We start from the raw sequence: 21500 nt of genomic DNA on the forward strand, positions 1-21500 counted from the left end.
TACAGTTGGCTGAGTGCGCATTCGGGTCTCAGGGACATGGGCGAGTTGTGGGTTTGGGCTCCGATGTCACACCTAGATCTTTTAGACCTGATGCTCGTGGTGGTACTAGCACACAGCGCAGTGACACGCAAAATTTCCGTGATCAAAATGCACTTTTACTGGAGGAGATGCAGAGGATGCGAGAGGAGCGTGAAGCTGAGAAGCTTCAGTCACGGAGAGAGCGCGAAGAAGCCTTACTCGAGCGTCAAATGGAGCGTGAGGAAGCACAAAGGCAGTGTGAAATGGAGCGCGAAGAATTATTGATGCAACGTCAAGATGAACGAGAAGAAGCTCGAAGGGAGCGTGATAGAATGCGGGATGAGATGCTTGAGATGAGATCGACGATGAACTTCTTATTATCCAGGATTCCCCGTGATCAACTTCCACCTGCCCCTCCCACTCGAGATGATGCCCCTCCTACTTAGAGATGATGCCCTTCCACTTGATCGTCGCTTTCCCACTTGAATTCTGGTTAGTCGTCTAATGTAATTTGAAATACGTTAATTAATGGTTTTTGTGAATTTGTGATATGATTGTAGTTTTTGGATGGATTATAGTTTGTGGATGGATTGTAGTTTGTGGATGATTATTGTGGATGATTATTGTTTTGAATTAATGATTGTAGTTTTGGGTTTTTGGTTATTGATGATTGTGTGCTTTTTGGTTTTTGGTTATTGATGATTGTGTGTTTTTTGGTTTTTGGTTATTGGTTATTGATGATTGTGGTTTTAAATAGGTAAAAATTTGTAAAAAAAAACGATTAGGGTTTAGTAACGGTTAAATAATTTCAAAAACCGTTACTATAAATCTAACTGTAACGGTTTAACAAATAAAAAACTGTCACAAAAACAACACAAGCATCTGTAACGGTTTTCGAAAACCGTTACAGATATTACTGCTTTTCAGTAACGGTTTTTAGCCGGTTAAAACCGTTACTGTTGTTCCATTACTATCTGTAACGGTTTTCGAAAACCGTTACAGATTCTTGTGTTGTTTCTGTGACGGTTTTAAGACGACTAGAACCGTTACTGTTATTCATTGACTATCAGTAACGGTTTCCGAACGCCGTTACTGATACCTGTGAAGTTTCTGTAACGTAACTTTTAGTAACGATTGGTAACGGTTTTATTTGCCGTTACAATTATGTTTCAGTAACGGCGTTCGATACTTTCAGTAACGGTTTTCGCCCTTACTAATACCCCTTTTTCTACTAGTGATATATATATATATATATATATAAATAAGGAAAAATTATCCAAATCTATTATATAATGATTTTAAACGAGTATAGGAACTAATAAATTAATATTTGAGTGAACAACAAAATCATATCAATTTATATATTTATAAATAATTATTGAGTGAACAACAAAATCATATCAAAATTCTTGCATGAGAAATATAAATCACATTATTGCACACGTGGAAGATCTTCTTTAACATACTTACATAAAGGGATCTATCTCAATTCATTGTTATTGATGTACATGTATGAACTGCACAACAAAACAAGAAGAAGAAAATTTTATCTCTCTAGTACCTGTCTTGAATATTATAATAAGAGCTTGTTTGATGTAGGGTTATTTAGAAATAATCTGGGTAAGAAAGGGATAATTTGAGGTTATTCACTAAAAGATTATTTGTATTTATTTTAAATTGTTATAAAACATAGAGTAAAGGTATTTTAGTAGATGATTTGAATAATTTGATTGATGATGGGATTGAATTATTTAGATTAAACCTTCATCAAACAAAGACCTAAGCTGTAAAAATTGTGGTTCCACCAGATCAGATCTTCTACTACTGAATCTTTTATTCCTCTGTTCCGGACCAATTATAATGCATCATTATTATTTTATTATTAAATGATGCTTTGTATTGAAATAAAGAAAGAGACCTGAACCCGAATATAATTATGGGTCCACATGATTGGTCGATGTGCCGAACGTGCCAGACGTGTCGATACGTTAAGAAATAGTTGTTAAAAAGGGTGACCAGATCTTCTGCTACCGAATTGGGTGTTCCCCTGTTGCGGACCAATCAAAACTCAACATTATTATTATATTAATAAATTAAAATTGGGTTGAAAAGAAGAAAGAGAACCCGGAACCCGTATTTTATTCCGGGTTCAGCAGAAACAGAAACGAGTGAAGCTTCCTTCGCTTCACTCTGTTTTACATGACCATTGAAGAGACAGTCTACATTGTTTTACATAAGGTTGTCCATGTAAAACTGATTGATATATATTCACTTAGGTGAATATAAAATACATTCATGTAAAAGCAGTTTATATGATAGAAGTGAAGCAAACTTCACTTAATATTAAATTTGTAAGATATTTAAATGAATTTACTTTAATTATTTTATATGATTATATATTAAATATATATATATATATATATATAAAAACATGTTCAAATTTTTTTTTAATATATTTAAATAAATTTGTAAAACAAAATATTTTAAAATTTATTTGTAAGATATTTTTTAAAAAAATATTTAAATAATTTTATATTTTATATAATTATATATTAAATATATGTAAATGTTCATGTAAAACCACTAACACATTTATATAAAAACATTTATACGTTCATGTAAAAGTATTTATGCCTTCATGTAAATCTGCAAAAGAATAAAAAAACAAGCTACCAGGTGAAGCTAGCTTCACCTAGGTATTTACAGCGCTCAAATGAGTGAAACAAGCACTACCAGGTGAAGCTTGCTTCACTCAATATTTACAGGGCTCATAAAAGTGAAGCAAATTTCACTTGATATTTACATTTGTAAGATATTTAAATTAATTTATTTTAATTATTTTATATGATTATATATTAAATATATATATATATATAATAATATATTCAAAAAATTTTGTAATATATTTAAATAAATTTGTAAAACAAAATATTTGTAAGATATTTAAAAAATTATTTAAATTATTTTATATTTTATATAATTATATATTAAATATATATAAATGTTCATGTAAAATCATTAACACATTTATGTAAAAATATTTATATGTTCATGTAACAGCATTTATACCTTCATGTAAGTCTGCAAAAAAAAAAAAAACAAGCACTACCAGGTGAAGCTTGCTTCACCTGGGGATTTACCGTGCTCAAATGAGTGAAACAAGCACTACCAGGTGAAGATTGCTTCACTCAATATTTACAGCGCTGATAGAAGTGAAACAAACTTCACTTGATATTAAATTTGTAAGATATTTAAATGAATTTACTTTAATTATTTTATATGATTATATATTAAATATATATATATATAAAACAACATGTTCAAATTTTTTTGTAATATATTTAAATAAATTTGTAAAACAAAATATTTTAAAATTTATTTGTAAGATATTTTTAAAAAATATATTTAAATTATTTTATATTTTATATAATTATATATTAAATATATGTAAATGTTCATATAAAACCACTAACACATTTATGTAAAAACATTTATACGTTAATGTAAAAGCATTTATGTCTTCATGTAAATCTGCAAAAGAATAAAAAAACAAGCGCTACCAGGTGAAGCTAGCTTCACCTGGGTATTTACAACGCTCAAATGAGTGAAACAAGCACTACCAGGTGAATATTGCTTCACTCAATATTTACAGCGTTAATAGAAGTGAAGCAAACTTCACTTGATATTAAATTTGTAAGATATTTAAATGAATTTACTTTAATTATTTTATATGATTATATATTAAATATATATATATATATATATATAAAATAACATGTTCAAATTTTTTTGTAATATATTTAAATAAATTTGTAAAACAAAATATTTTAAAATTTATTTGTAAAATATTTTTAAAAAAATATTTAAATTATTTTATATTTTATATATTTATATATTAAATATATGTAAATGTTCATGTAAAACCATTAACACATTTATGTAAAAACATTTATACGTTAATGTAAAAACATGTATGCCTTCATGTAAGTCTGCAAAAAATATAAAAAAAAACAAGCGATATTAGGTGAAGTTTGCTTCACCTAGGTATTTACAGCGCTCAAATGAGTGAAACAATCACTACCAGGTGAAGCTTGCTTCAGTCAATATTTACAATGTTGATAGAAGTGAAGCAAACTTCACTTGATATTAACATTTGTAAGATATTTAAATTAATTTATTTTAATTATATTATATGATTATATATTAAATATATATATATATATATAACAACATGTTCAAAAAAATTTGTAATATATTTAAATAAATTTGTAAAACAAAATATTTTAAAATTTATTTTTAAGATATTTAAAAAAAATTAAATTATTTTATATTATATATAATTATATATTAAATATATATAAATGTTTATGTAAAACCTTTAACACATTTATGTAAAACCATTTATATGTTCATGTAAAAGTATTTATGTCTTCATGTAAGTCTTCAAAAGAATAAAAAAAATAAAAACAAGCTACCAGGTGAAGCTTGCTTCACATGATAGCGCTTGTTTTTTTTTATTCTTTTGCAGATTTACATGAAGGCATAAATGATTTTACATGAACGTATAAATGTTTTTACATAAATATGTTAGTGATTTTACAAGAACATTTATATATATTTAATATATAATTATATACAATATAAAATAATTTAAATATATATATTTTCTAAATATCTTAAAAATAAATTTTAAAATATTTTATTTTACAAATTTATTTAAATATATTAAAAAATTGAATATTTTGTTTTACAAATTCATTTAAATATATTTACAAAATAATTTAAATATCTTACAAATGTAAATACCTAGTGAAGTTTGCTTCATGTTTATCAGCGCTGTAAATATTGAGTGATGCAAGCTTCACCTGGTAGTGTTTGTTTCACACATTTGAGCGCTGTAAATACCCAGGTGAAGCTAGCTTCACCTGGTAGCTTGTTTTTTTATTCTTTTGCAGATTTACATGAAGGCATAAATGCTTTTACATGAACGTATAAATGTTTTTACATAAATGTGTTAGTGGTTTTACATGAACATTTACATATATTTAATATATAATTATATAAAATATAAAATATTTTAAATATTTTTTTTAAAAATATCTTACAAATAAATTTTAAAATATTTTGTTTTACAAATTTATTTAAATATATTACAAAAAAATTTGAACATGTTGTTTTATATATATATATATATTTAATATATAATCATATAAAATAATTAAAGTAAATTCATTTAAATATCTTACAAATTTAATATAAAGTGAAGTTTGTTTCACTTCTATCAGCGCTTTAAATATTGAGTGAAGCAATCTTCACCTGGTAGTGCTTGTTCACTCATTTGAGCACTGTAAATCCCTAGGTGAAGCAAACTTCACCTAGTAGTACTTGTTTTTTTTATTTATATTTTTTCAAACTTAAATGAAGGCATAAATGCTTTTACATTAACGTATAAATGTTTTTACATGAATGTGTTAGTGATTTTATATGAACATTTATATATATTTAATATATAATTATATAAAATATAAAATAATTTAAATAATTTTTTTAAATATCTTACAAATAAATTTAAAAATATTGTTTTACAAATTTATTTAAATATATTACAAAAATTTTTGAACATGTTATATATATATATATTTATTATATAATCATATAAAATAATTAAAATAAATTAATTTAAAAATTTTACAAATGTAAATATCAAGTGAAGTTTACTTCACTTCTATCAGTGCTGTAAATATTGAGTGAAGCAAGCTTCACCTGATGGTGCTTGTTTCACTCATTTGATCGCTGTAAATACCCAGGTAAAGCAATCTTCACCTGATAGCGCTTATTTTTTTATTCTATTGCAGACTTACATGAAGACATAAATGTTTTTACATGAACATATAAATATTTTTACATAAATGTGTTAATGGTTTTACATGAACATTTATATATATTTAATATATAATTATATAAAATATAAAATAATTTAAATAATTTTTTAAAAATATCTTACAAATAAATTTAAAAATATTTTGTTTTACAAATTTGTTTAAATATATTACAAATTTTTTTGAATATATTATTATATATATATATATATATATATTTAATATATAATCATATAAAATAATTAAAATAAACTAATTTTAATATCTTACAAATTTAATATCAAGTGAAGTTTGCTTCACTTCTATCAGCGCTGTAAATATTGAGTGAAGCAAGCTTCACCTGGTAGTGCTTGTTTCACTCATTTGAGCGCTGTAAATACCCAGGTGAAGTTAGCTTCACCTGGTAGCACTTGTTTTTTTTATATTTTTTCAGACTTAAATGAAGGCATAAATACTTTTACATTAACGTATAAATGTTTTTACATAAATGTGTAAGTGATTTTACATGAACATTTACATATATTTAATATATAATTATATAAAATATAAAATAATTTAAATATTTTTTTTTTAAAATATCTTACAAATAAATTTTAAAATATTTTGTTTTAAAAATTTATTTAAATATATTACAAAAAAATTTGAACATATATATATATATTTATATATTTAATATATAATCATATAAAATAATTAAAGTAAATTCATTTAAATATCTTACAAATTTAATATCAAGTGAAGTTTGCTTCACTTCTATCATATAAACTGCTTTTACATGAATGTATTTTATATTAACCTGAGTGAATATATATCAATCAGTCTTACATGGATAACCTTATGTAAAATAGTGTAGACTGTCTCTTCAATGGTCATGTAAAACAGAGTGAAGCGAAGGAAGCTTCACTCATTTCTGTTTCTGCTGAACCCGAAATAAAATACGTGTTTCGGATTCTCTTTCTTTCTTTCAACCCAATTTTAATTTATTAATATAATAATAATGCTGTGTTTTGATTGGTCCGCAACAGGGGAACACCCAATTCGTTAGCAGAAGATCTGGTCTGTTAAAATGGCCGACATTGTAACTATTAAGAAATACGAGAAGATCGTTTAGGATTTTACTTGGTTAACAAACGGTTTCATCCGGACACTTTGAGAAGACCATTAAAAATAGAAAAGAAGATGAACACTCTCTTGTAGATCTTGTTTACCCAGATCTACAAAAAGAAGACAAAAACTCGACAGATGATTTCTAACAGAGAAATCGCAGATGTCACTTAAAGGGATCCAATGTTGCATTAACATCATCTCAAAGACCAAAAAGAACATTCAACGCCACCCCCATCAAATTTTATTTTTGCAAGAAGATTGTATTGGAGAAGAATCGTGTTAGGATTTGAAAAATCGATGAGAGAGAAAGTAAATAGTGAGAGTGTAGCAGAAAAATTTCTATTTATTTAAATTATTATTTCAGTGAACTTAACTTCACTTTTAATAACAATGTAAATAAAAGTGAAGCAAGCACAAATGAATGATTAATATAAATACTTAGTGAAGTTTGCTTCAATTCTATTAGCGCTGCAAATATTTAGTGAAGCAAACCTCACCAGGTACCGCAATATATATATATATATATATATATATATATATATATATATATATATATATATATATATATATATATATATATATATATATATATATATAATCATATAAAATATAAAATATAAAATAATGAAAGTAAATTCATTTAAATATCTTACAAATGTAAATACATAATGAAGTTTGCTTCACTCCTATAGCGCTACAAATACTTAGTGAAGCAAACATCATCAGGTAGTGTTTGTTTCACTCATTTGAGCGCTGTAAATAACTTGTTAAGCAAGCCTCACCAAGTAGCGCTTGTTTCATTTTTTAATTCTTTTGCAGACTTACATGAAAGCATAAATTTTTTAAATGAACGTATAAATGTGTTAGTGGTTTTACATGAATATTTATATATATTTAATATATAATTATATTAAATAATTTAAATATATTTTTTTAAATATCTTAAAAATAAATTTTAAAATATTTTATTTTACTAATTTATTTAAATATATTATAGAAATTTTTGAAAATATTATTTTATATGTATATAATTATATAAAATAATTAAAATAAATTCATTTAAATATTTTACAAATAAATTTTAAAATATTTTTTTTTATAAATTTATATAAATATCTTACACAATTTTTGTTTTAAATGTTCTTATATATATAATATATATTTAATATATAATTATATAAATTATAAAATAATTCATACAAATTAATTTAAATATTTATATAATATATAATTATACAGACAATAAAATAATTAATAAGAATAAAAGTTTCGTTAGCAGAAGATCTATTTGCACCTTATAATTAATAAGAATAAAAATTTCGTTAGCAGAAGATCTATTTGCACCTTATTGGCAATAAATGGGACAATAACATAACAAAATAAAATCATAACCTACTCTCTTGAGCCCGGAATTTTCTTCAATTATTTTGATGATGAACTTGCTTATTGTGAATTGTCTTGTCAAGCCTCAATTTTTTTTTTTTGTAATCAAAGAAAAAGAAAAAAAGAAAAAGTCACGTAAGAATAAGAATTGAACTATTGCAGCATGTCAACTAAGCTCAAAAGTCTGAGACAACTTTTTTTTTTTTAAGAAATTGGCATAATGCAAAACCTAGGTAAGATAAGATTCATATTTTATAGAATTGTAACTAAATTACAATCCAATTCTTACATTTAAAAAAAAAAATTAAAATTGTAATTCTTGAAAAATTGAATTAAATTGTAATGCCAATCAGTGAATAATGGAATGGAGTGAAAGAAAGTTCATTTAAACTGCCAAACAAACATATTTCAATTCCAGTTCTCGTCCTAAACAAACATTCATTGGCTTAAACACAGCAACTTACACGCATAATAATACTATTACATAAGATGGTAGAGGACTTCGCAAAATGAATAACTTTAGCAACAGAAACTGACATTTCTAAGGGGAGCAACACTTCTCCTAGCAGAGCAATCCGTGATCAATTGTATACAAACAGTTTGTCTAACTTGTCTAAGGTCCCCCAAAACCAGCATCATGAGCCTTGGAAATGATGGAATTGCATACACTTTCCAACTCCCTAAGCTTGACCTCAAACACAGCCGCATCCCCTCTTCTAGCCTAGCGGGAAAAAGAGATGGATATCCCCATGCCTCCATTAGGTTTTTGGGTTCGAGCCCGTCGGGCGGCAAGTTCTGCGCCTGGTTAAATGGTTAAGTATGTTTGCGGGCTATGTGTGTGCGCTTAACCCGCGGGGATTAATCGCACTCCATAGGAGCGGAACCCAGCGTTCTAAAAAAAAAAAACACAGCCGCTTTCTTAGCGGATTGTTTTGCAGCCAGACAAATGCCTCTTCTATTGCGTTGTCTATCTTCAACTTGTCACCATAAGCCAAGTGCGATATCATCTTCTTGACATTGTTCCTCATTTTGTAAGCATAATACTCCAATGCATTCCTGGCCTCAGCTCCCTTCTTGTGCTCCATATCCTCACAACCTGTATTTCTCCGCCTCTCGTACCATATTTTTTATCTCTCTTGCCGTTAACCTCCCTTTTTCTTGCTTTATTCTCATCTTATTCTCCACACCAGTTGCATTTACCTTTGCTGAAACGTCTAATATCCCGTCTGCATCGATGTTGAAGCATACAGTAACTGCACCAACACCCCGGGGAATTCCGGACAAGGTAAAATGTCCAAGAAGATTATTGTCTTTCGACATCGATCTCTCACCCTGGTACACTGTAATAGGAATAGACAATTGGTTGTCAGCGGCTGTAGCAAAGACTTTCTCCACCTTGAGGGGAATGGTAGTGTTCCTAGGAATCACGACTGTCATGATGCCTCCTAGTGTATTAACTCCAAGTGAGAGAGGAGTGACATCAAGAAGTACTAGATCTTGAATTTTCTGATTTTCCTCACCACACAAAAAGGCAGCTTGAACTGCAGCACCAAAGGCGACAGCTTCATCAGGGTTGATACTCTGGCAGAATTCCTTGCCATTAAAAAAATCCTTAAGAAGTTGTTGTACTTTGGGAATTCTAGTAGACCCACCAATCAGGACAACATCATCAACGCAACTCTTGACCATATCCGCATCAATTAAGCATTTCTTAACAGTTTCCATACACTTCATGAATAGATCTATGTTCATCTCCTCAAATTGGGCTCGGGTTATATTAAAATTAAAGTCAACGCCCTCAAAGAGAGAATCAATCTCTATCATAGTCTGGACAGTATAAGAAAGAGTCCTCTTCGTCCTCTTGCAAGCAGTCCTCAGTCTCCTCAAGGCACGTGAGTTTCCGCTTATATCCTTGTTGTTCTTGCGCTTGAATTCCTGCACAAAATGATTCAGCATTCTGTTGTCAAAGTCCTCTCCTCCCAAATGGGTATCACCAGCAGTGGCCTTCACATTAAAGACAGACCCATCAATGGTCAAGACAGAGACATCAAATGTTCCTCCACCAAAATCGAAAATGAGGACGTTCTTTTTTCCCACACTGTTTGCCCTATTGTTTAGACCATAGGCAATGGCAGCAGCGGTTGGCTCAATGATGATACGCATCACGTTCAGACCAGAAATTACACCCGCGTCTTTAGTGGCTTGTCTTTGGGAGTCATTGAAGTAAGCCGGCACTGTAATGACAGCATTTTTCACCTTTGTTCCCAAAAAGGTCTCAGCGACCTCCTTCATCTTGATTAAAACCATGGAAGATATTTCCTCTGCATATAACTGCTTCTCCTCACCTTTGTAGCTGACAACGATCATTGGTTTGTCTTCTGGCCCAGAAACCACCTTGAACGGCCAGTATTTGGCGTCACCTTGCACTAACGGATCACTAAACTTCCTACCGATCAATCTCTTTGCATCTGAACCATAAAATGTTATTAGGGAAATTATATAAAGTAGTAGAAGAATATAACTTAAGCAGAAACTTACCAAAAACAGTGTTCATTGGGTTCATAGCTGCCTGATTCTTAGCCCCGTCGCCGATCAATCGCTCTGTTTTAGTGAATGAAACGTAAGAAGGAGTGGTTCTGTTGCCCTGATCATTGGCAATGATTTCGACATGGTCGTGCTGCCAAACTCCAACACATGAGTAGGTTGTACCCAGATCGATTCCAATCGCCGGTCCTTTCCAACTCCCTGCCATTATTCAAAATGAATCTCTCTAATTTATGGTGTTCTTGAAGTTTTTGTATCATGTAGAGCTATAGTAGGGTTTAAAAAACCAGGAAATATGGTAATTTTGAAATAATTTTGCATAATTATCCTTATTTGGTGTTTACTTGGTGTTTACGGTCCCGGTCCCAAACATCTGCTTATTTAAACTAACATAATTTACTATTCAAAATTATTTTTATTTATTTTTATTTTTTTTACTTTTAAAATTAAATTATTTATATGTTAATATATATTTTAAATTATTATTTATATAAATTAAATTACTTATATTTTGATATATAATTTAAATTATTATTTATATAAATTAAATTATTTATATTTTGATATATAATTTAAATTTTATTATTTTTTTATAAATTTAATTATTTATATTTTAATAAATATATATATATATATATTTACATTTCAATTATTATTTATATAGGGTAATAAATATTCCTTTTAGTATTCTAATAAATAATTGATAAATACTAATAAATTTAAAATATTTTTAACCATAACAATATAATAATTAAATATTCATAAAAACATTTTAAATTATCAATTATTTATTAAATATAATAACTTTTTTAATTAATATAATAACAAGATTACCCTAATTTAACTATAGTAATATGGTAATCTTGTTATTATATTTAATAAATAATTGATAAATTTAAAAATATTTTTATGAATATTTAATTATTATATTGTTATAGTTAAAATATTTTAAATTTATTAGTATATTTTAATTATTTATTATAATTATTTAATATTTGTTACATTATATAAACAATAATAAGTGAAATATATATATATATATATATTAAAATATAAATAATCAAATTTATAAAAAATAATTAAATTTAAATTATATATCAAAATATAAATAATCAAATTTATAAAAATAATAATTTAAAATATATATCAAAATATAAATAATTTAGTTTATATAAATAATAATTTAAATATATATCAAAATATAAATAATTTAGTTTATATATAATAAATTTTACATGTAAAAAAAATAAAAATAAAAATAAAACTAAGTTTAATAGTAAACTAGGTTAGTTTGGGAATGAATGACCAAACTAGGTTAGTTTGGAAGAGTAAATGCCAAACAATGTTATTTTGGGAAACCATTCTATAATTATTATATATTTATATAAATATATAAATATTATATTGTAATATATCGAAAATATTGACTTTTAAAATATACCAAACAAAATATAAGGTAATGTATCGATATCGAATTTATTAGTACAGTAAATGTATGAGATTTTTATAATTTTATTATATTGAGATATATATCGAAATACCAAAATAATATTTATAAATAAAAATATATAATATTTAAAAAGAAATAAATATATATGATATTAATTTAATTATAAAAATATAATTTTTGAAAATCATATCAAAATAAAATTTTACTGTTTTATTTAATATATGCAATCTCTATTTTATCGTTAGATTGAAAAAAAATTCAACCAAAATTTCAATTTCTTAGAGTGGTGAAAAGGAAGTGAAACTTGGTATCCAACCATTTTAATTATTGTCAATGATATTTATGCAATCTCATCCTTAACGGTTGTCAGTGAGTTTGCTTTCAACTTGGGTAAAAGAATAGTAGATCCTTTTATGAGCAGTTTGAGTTATAAAATGGTGAAAATATTAGTTTGCACTAGAGCTGAGCAATGAATTTGATAAATACGAACCGACACGATCCAACACAATATTTGTACGGAACAACAAAATACGATATTATCTCACTCGGGACTTGGGTTGACACAATACAATCACGAGACAACATGATCACGACACGATTATGAGTTTATACGATCGTAACACGGTTACGAGTCGACATAGACACATCACAAGTATAGACATGACACAAATATAAGCACGACACAAGCACGGGTATACACATACGAAACGACATAAACACAATTAGTCACATGACTTAAGCTACTCACATTAACATTCTCTAAACCTATTACATTTTTATTTAATTAATAAATTATTTAATTTTTTAATATAATAATTATAATTAAAATTAAACTTACTAAAATACAATAAAAAAAATATTAACTTAAATAATATAAATTAAAATATAAATAAAATAAATAAATTATATGAATAGAAATGTGAGTCTATTAATAATTTATAAATTCAATTATGGTTAATACATTAAATAATAAATATATGATAATAATTTTAACTTTAATAATATAATATATATTTATAATTGGATTAATTGTTACTCACATTTCTCACTTTCTTTTCCATTATCAAATTATCACGTCTTTTCCAAGTCTCATAACTCAAACTATTCACTTTTACATTAACATTATTAAGTCTCTTTCAAGTCTCCTAGTAATTATCACATATTTAATTGTTTATTATCAAATTGTTTTAAAAAATCTTAAATCACTCCAAAATTTTACAAGTTAATAAAAAACTTTACCTAACAAAAAAAATTATAAAATAAAAATATTAAAATAATATTATTAATTAACTAAAAATATAATTTATAAAATTAATATTAATTTAAAAAAATTCAATATTGAATAGTTATAGAAATTTATTTTAACCTAACAAATTTAAAACTACTTTTAGTTATATTAAATAAAAAATTAATAATATATCAATTACAATATTTTTTCCTAAAATAATATCCACTACTTGCAATAATAATTAATAATAATTGATTAATATTTGTATATCAACATTTTAAAAAAGAAACTTTATTTTATCATAAAATTTTTTTCACTACTTTTAATTATTTATAACAATAAATATCATATACCTAATTAAATAATTAGGTATAAATTCTTATATAATATTTAAAAATTATAAAATTTCACATTTATCATATTTAACTAACTTAATATATATCTTAAATAAATTAATAACTTTATAACAACAAATTTAACTAATTGTATTAATATATATCTTAAATAAATTAATAACTTTATAACAACAAATTTAACTAATTGTATTCGAATAATTATTTTATATTTTAAAACACATTTTAAATAAGTATCGTGTTGTTCCGTACAAATATCGTGTTGGATCGTGCCGGTTCATATTTATCCAACCTATTGTCCTAGCTCTAGTTGTTATACTAGAAGTAGATATCTTAATGACCTATTTTATTTTATTTTATTTTGTCATGAATTAAATTGAGAAGAGCATAAATTCATGACATTTTAAATAAGTGACATTCAAATTATTATTTATGAAACTATATGTTAAAATTTATATTTACACATTTTACATATTAAATAACTTTTTAAATAAATTTAACTTATTAAATTAATTTAAGTTTTCTAAATTAAAATAAATTAATAATCATATTTTATCATTTTTACTAACAATATAATTTAATATATATAAATAAACAATTAATTAAATGAGTGTGTCAAGACACGATTGTGTTGACACGATGACAAAATCTAGTCGGAATAACACGAAACACGAATTTAAACACGAGTTAGCACGATATAAATAAACTCGTAGATATGAATAACACGACACAAAAGAGTCCGTGAATCATAATATTTTAAGTGGGTCAAGACACGATACGACGCGAATAAGATTAAGACACAACACAAAACGACATGATTAAGAGTCTAACACGACTTGCCCGAGTCGAATACGAACGTTTATGCACAATGTCCAGCTCTAGTGTGCACAAATGTGACTAAAAGGAAAAAAATTAATTTTTGTAGAAAATTAGAAATATCCTACCGATGATGAACTTGAATTCTTTAATAAAATTGAAAAAAATATTTTTTTATTAATTATGTCTAAATTAACTAATATTTATTATTATTATTATCTTGTAGTAACTGAAATCTATTTTTCATAAAAAAAAAAAAATAAAGTGATTCCATTATTTATCTCAATGATGACCTTTTTATCTCATCCATACTCGACAAAATGCTATCAATATAGAAAGACTAGTGGCCACCTACCTACCTACCTTTGACTAACATACTCAGGACTTATTCTATAGGCTCCTCTTTGGGATGAATCTTCTCCATATCTTTATTATAGAATCAGCTCGGTCCTTTCTTTCTTTATGCCTTTCATAGTTATCTGATGATCTTGTAACTACCGCTGCCTAAGGGCTTTCCCCGAAGTTGACTCTCTGATCAACTCGCTTGAATACGCCTTTCATATATGCTTCCTGAGTCATTTCCAGACGCCGACAAATACGAATTGTATTATCAATTTATAAAATAAATTTGCAGATACAAATACAATTAAAGACCGTTCTTAATTTATTCTCTCGCCTCTACTTTAGTCTAACTTGAAACTATACTTATATTTATTCTTGTTAACTCCAATTTTTTTTAACTATCTTTAATTTTTAACCTTTGCTAGTTTTTCTAAATGAATTGTTTATTTTATGATAAATATTTTTATTTTTTTGTTTTGTGTAATGTTTAAGTAGTAACTATATTAAATTGTTTTTTTTTGTTTAAGTTAATATGTTTTTAAGGTATAAAAGGTATAATATTAGTATCGTACCAAAATTAAGGTATACCAAAATCAAGGTAAGTTAGAAGTATGAATTTTGTATACCAAAATTTTTGGTAAAATATAAGGTATATTTAAAAAATAAGTTAAGGTATATTATACCGACCCATCCTTAATTAGTTATCTAACGTTTATATAAAATAAAAGAGTTTAAAACTTTTTTTAAACGCTAGTTTTCGCTTCTTCTATGGAGTACGAATTCCTGCGGGTTAAGCATATAGCCCGCAAACATACTTATCATTAACCAGACGCATAATTAGTAGTCTAACAGGCTCAACTCAAGACCTCATTGAGGTCTTTTTTTACCGCTAGGCTAAAAGAGAGGATAAAGACCTTAAAACTTATATTTCATTAAAATTGAAAATGTGTTAAAAAAAATAAAAACTAACAACTACTTCTAACTAGGGTGGGAAACATTACTGATATTATATGTATATCGAAAATACTGTACCACAATATATCGAAAATATTAATTTTTAAGGTATATAAAAAATGTAATGTATTCTATTGATACCGAAATTATTGGTACGGTAAATGTATGAGATTTTCAAAATTTTGGTATATCGGAATAGACCAAAATACCGAAATAATATTTATAAATTAATATATATATATATATATATAATACTTATAAGGAAATAAATATATTTAATATTAATTTAATTATAGAAATATAATCTTTGAAAATAATATCAAAATATAATTATCGTGTAATATTATTAAATATGTAATCTCCACATTACCGATGAGATATAAAAAGATTCAACCAAACTTTCAGTCTTTTGAGTTGTGGAAAAGAAATGAAACTTAGTGTTCAATCCTTTTAATTCTATAACAATATAAAGTAATTGAAGCAAAATATGCTTCGATCCAGTCTCTAGATTAGTATAATTTTTTCATTTTTTTTCTAATTTAAAAATAAATAATTTAGGTGAATTTTTGTATTTACATACATGAGTAAATGTTTTTACATGATAGGTAAACTGTTTTTTCATGGAGGTGTTGGAGGTTTTACATGAGCGTCAGAGTAAGAAAATACTTAAGGCTAAGTATGGTTCGCCCTGAAATGCAGATCTCTTCATTCCGCCTTACATGGATCCTGAGCGAAGGAAGTTTCGCCCAATTCTATAACAATATAAAGTAATTGAAGAGAAGTATGCTTCGATCCAGTCTCTAGATTAGTATAATTTTTTTTTTATTTTTTTATAATTTAAAAATAAATAATTTAGGTGAATTTTTGTATTTACATACATGAGTAAATGTTTTTTACATGATAGGTAAATTGTCTTTTCATGGAGGTGTTGGGGTTTTACATGACCGTCAGGGTAAGAAAATACTTAAAGCTAAGTATGGTTCACCCTGAAAGACAGATCTCTTTATTCCGCCTTACATGGCTCCTGCGCGAAGGAAGTTTCGCCCAATTCTATAACAATATAAAGTAATTGAAGCGAAGTATGCTTCGATCCAGTCTCTAGATTAGTATAATTTTTTTAATTTTTTTTTCTAATTTAAAAATAAATAATTTAGGTGAATTTTTGTATTTACATACATGAGTAAATGTTTTTATATGATAGTTAAACTGTCTTTTTATGGATGTGTTGGGGATTTTACATGACCGTCAAGGTAAGAAAATACTTAAAGCTAAGTATGGTTCTCCTTGAAGACAGATCTCTTTATTCCGTTTTACATGGCTACTGGCGATGTACGCTTCTCTCCATATCTCATATCTATATACACTTTGATTACATGGCGCTTGGAGCGAAATGAGCTTCGCTCTAAACTTATATTTGCATTCCTTTTGAATGGAGCCTGGAGGAAGGGAGCTTCACTCCATACGTTAACTAGACATTTCGTTAACGGCGTTTGGGGTAAATCCGTATAGAAATCCGGGTTCCGGATACTCTCTCCCTCCCATCAACTCAGCTTTGATTTATTAATAAAATAATACTCTTGCAATTTCATTGGTCCGCAATAGGGGAACACTGAAATCGAGAGCAGAAGATCCGACTTGGGAAAAATCCCATTTGTATAAAAATAAACTCATCATTGAATTTGTTTCCGATGAGGAAGGACAATAAAATTAATATTTTGAATGAATCATTAATTCAATTTCTTGACATTCCCTGTGTCACCCAACAAATTTAGTTAATTATGAGAACTTCATCTTATTTCTAACTATTTTGCATTCTAAACTATGATTAATGAGATAAAATAAAAATATTTTATATTTTCACAAAATATATACATACTTAGCAAATTACTATTTGTTGAATTTAAGTGCATGATGAAATCTATTGGAGGGAAACTAAGAGGGGTTTGATGACAATTATAAATTCAAACATTCAATCTTATTTCAAAATTTTGAATAAAAAGAAAGATTTACTTTTGATTGAAAGTGTAATTTGAAAATTAAGAATCTATAACAAATTTAAAATTTTCATTTAGAGAATTTGTTTTGGTGCATTTCAACTAATGTAAATTTGGGATTGATATAACATAACATGCCTTATTTGCAATTTCATTTGTTTCTCATGGCAATAAATTTATGGTTTATATTACTGTAATCTTCTTCATTCTCAAATAATTTTGACTCCACTTACTAAATTTGAATTTTATATATTTTCTAGATTCGATAAATTATGAATTTGTTTACTTTGTGACAATTTCGATCTATATAAAAATACAATATTTATTTTTATTTGTTTAATCTCAACTGAAACTTTTATTTATGAAATTTTAATCTTTGGGAACTCCCTGCAGGAAAAAACAAAATAAAGAAAATGTTCAATACATTTTATCAATCTTGATGTTTCACATTATAACTAATAAACTTTTTTAATTATCTCTAATGTTGAATTTCGAGATCATTTATTAACTATTAAAAGAATTAGTGTTTGCAACTTAAATAAAAAAGAAATCATTCTCACAAATAAATTGTGGAAATGCAATTATGTAGACATAGTAGAAAATATGGCAAACAAGATGGGTTAAATGTCAAAACAAATTTCAGGACAAGAAAATCTAATTATGGACTCGATTTCTTTTACTTGAATTTATAATTGAAAGCAACTAACAAAACTCAGACATAGAGGCAACAAATATACTACTTGAATTTATAATTGAAAGCAACTAACAAAACTCAGACATAGAGGCAACAAATATACTACTAGTGTGGCTCAAAAAAAGAGAAATGATTGGTTGAGAGAATTTGGATGTGAGATTGACGTGGTGCAATTTGATTGGTCAAAAAACTAAATAATTTATCTCTATTTTCTCTTTACTTACACTTTTTTTTTCTTTTTTTCAACCTTTGAGGTAATGACACTGTCATTCCCTCTTCAAATTCACAATCTTTATCACTTTCTAAAAAAAAATTTCAACACTTTCAATACCAATTTGTGTATAGAAAGCACAAACTCATTTGTTAAGTTCATCCTCAGAAAGGTGTGATAGATTTAATTGTATTTTATCTTTAATTTTGTCACAATTAATGTAATTTTTGTTTGTAAAGATAATTGGAAAGATGATAAAACAATCAACTAAATAATTAAAGGGTAAACTATTCGATTCAGTTGGTTTGTATATCGAATCGAACTACAGTTAAAATCGGTTTGTATAATTGTTTGTTAGAATAAGTTTTATTTTATTTTATTTGTTTATTAAAATAATTGTTTATTAATACAAGGAAAACTAAAATTGCTTTACAAAAATAAATAACAGTTCCTTTTGGACTAAAAAAACAAAAAACTTTCTTATATTACTATTTTTTAATCTTTTAATTTTCCAAAAACTTGTATATCAAGAGAAAATTTTATGTATAACTTTGAATTATTATTATTTATTATTTTGTATATTTTTAAAATACTAACTATGACTAAACCGACAAACCAAAAAGTTGGATTCGGTCTAACGGATTTAAAATGGGTATTTGGTATTATTTTCCCATGAATTTTGACTTAATTATTGTAAGATTATTGGTTAAAGTAGATATGTCTAATTTTGTTTCTTATAGTCTCACATACTTATTGTTAAAAATTAAACACAATTAAGTTAAATATATTTTTAATACTTTTTTAATTATATTTTATTTTCAGTTTTTAAATCTTTTTAATATTATAAATTAAAATAATAAATATTTATGAGCTATTTAAAATATAGTATTATATAAATAAATTAATTTTATTTTGATATGAATATATATAAATATATTTATTATATTTTATTAATTATATGAATATTTAATAGGTTTAAAATATAAATACGACAAAAGATGATGTGTTAAATATATTAATTTTTTATTTTAATATTATTTGTTAAATAATTTATTTGACATTATATTTTAAATAGTTAAAAAATATTTATTATTTTATTTTATATTATAATTGTATAATGAAAAATTGTTTATATTATTTAAAATATATATATTATTAAATTAAATATTAAATAAAAAGTCTGAAAAAAAAAGTTTAGTGAAAATAAATTAAGAAGATGAAAACGAAATATTATATTAAATTTACCAGGGAAAAAAATCTCTTATTTAATTTACAAAAGTTCAAGTGGACTGTCATGGGATGGTCTTTCCTAGCCCAGGGAAATTCCAGACAGTCTAAATTGTCGGGTAAGTATTTGGATTGTAAATGTTCTATTTTTTCAAACCAAACAAAAACAAAAAAGAATACTGAACAATGATCATATAGAGATTGAATAAATTCATTTCAATTCAAATTTTAATAGATATATATATTCAATTTTCAACCCCAAGCCACTGAAGTTTGTTACTTTCTTGAGAGCCTTTCCTCCCATCTCTACAAGTCGACTACAGAAGGTCTGCAAATCGTGGGCCTGCTCCTCGAATGTAAACCGAAACTCTAACCACGTGTAGTCGCGAGAACCTTCATGTTTCAATCCTTTGTAATCCACTGAAAGCATGAAAGCAATATCCTACATCATCATAACAAGAGCATCATTAAATGATTATTCTTTTGTCAAATCTACTCGATCACATAACTCTTCACAACTTCCATGATTTAAGAAAGTTAAATGACGGGTGGTGATAATTCTGAAATTTGCTTACATTGGCATGCATTTGTATTCCGATGAGTAATACAAAAAAGTATTAGAGCTTTGCGCCTGGTTGAATAGACTTGAATAGTTGGACCTTCTTAATGGGCCGGCCCAATTCTCTATTTGATAGGGTTTCTGTATTAGGGTTTTAAGGGTCCGAGTGTTATATAAACTCGTGTTATAACCCTAGTTTGTCATATCATCTCTGTAAACAATCTTCTCAATAATAATCTCTCTTCTGGGTGGACGTAGCCAAGTTCTAACTTGGTGAACAACATTAAATCTCTGTATGTTTATTGTTTACGTCATTCCCACGCATTCCGTTATAACAAACTGGTATCAGAGCTTCAGGTTATTCGATTGTTTGTTCTTCAATTGAGATGACAGTAGTGAACATTAAAATCGACAAGTTCACGGGGAGAAATAGTTTTAGCATATGGCAGATCAAGATGCGGGCTTTGTTGAAACAACAAGGCCTATGGGGGACACTGAAAGTGTCAGTAGGAGCATATATAACCGCTGAGATGGCCATTCTGGAGGAGAAGGCGCATTCAACAATAATGTTGTGTCTTGTAGACGATGTTATCATCGAGGTCTCAGAGGAGGAGAAGGCCACTGAGTTATGGTTGAAGTTGGAGAGTCTCTATATGACGAAGTCACTCACCAACAAGTTGCTTCTGAAGCAACGTTTGTTCACTCTACGAATGCAGGAAGGTATGCAAATCAAAGAACACC

General features: G+C 26.5%; 1 pseudogene; it reads right to left on the reverse strand.

Annotated features, from left to right (window-relative positions):
• Nucleotides 1–8951: 8951 nt before the first annotated feature.
• Nucleotides 8952–11167, reverse strand: LOC124918591 (annotated as a pseudogene).
• Nucleotides 11168–21500: the final 10333 nt, after the last annotated feature.

Source organism: Impatiens glandulifera, unplaced genomic scaffold (assembly GCF_907164915.1).
Source record: "Impatiens glandulifera unplaced genomic scaffold, dImpGla2.1, whole genome shotgun sequence".
NCBI lineage: Eukaryota > Viridiplantae > Streptophyta > Magnoliopsida > Ericales > Balsaminaceae > Impatiens > Impatiens glandulifera.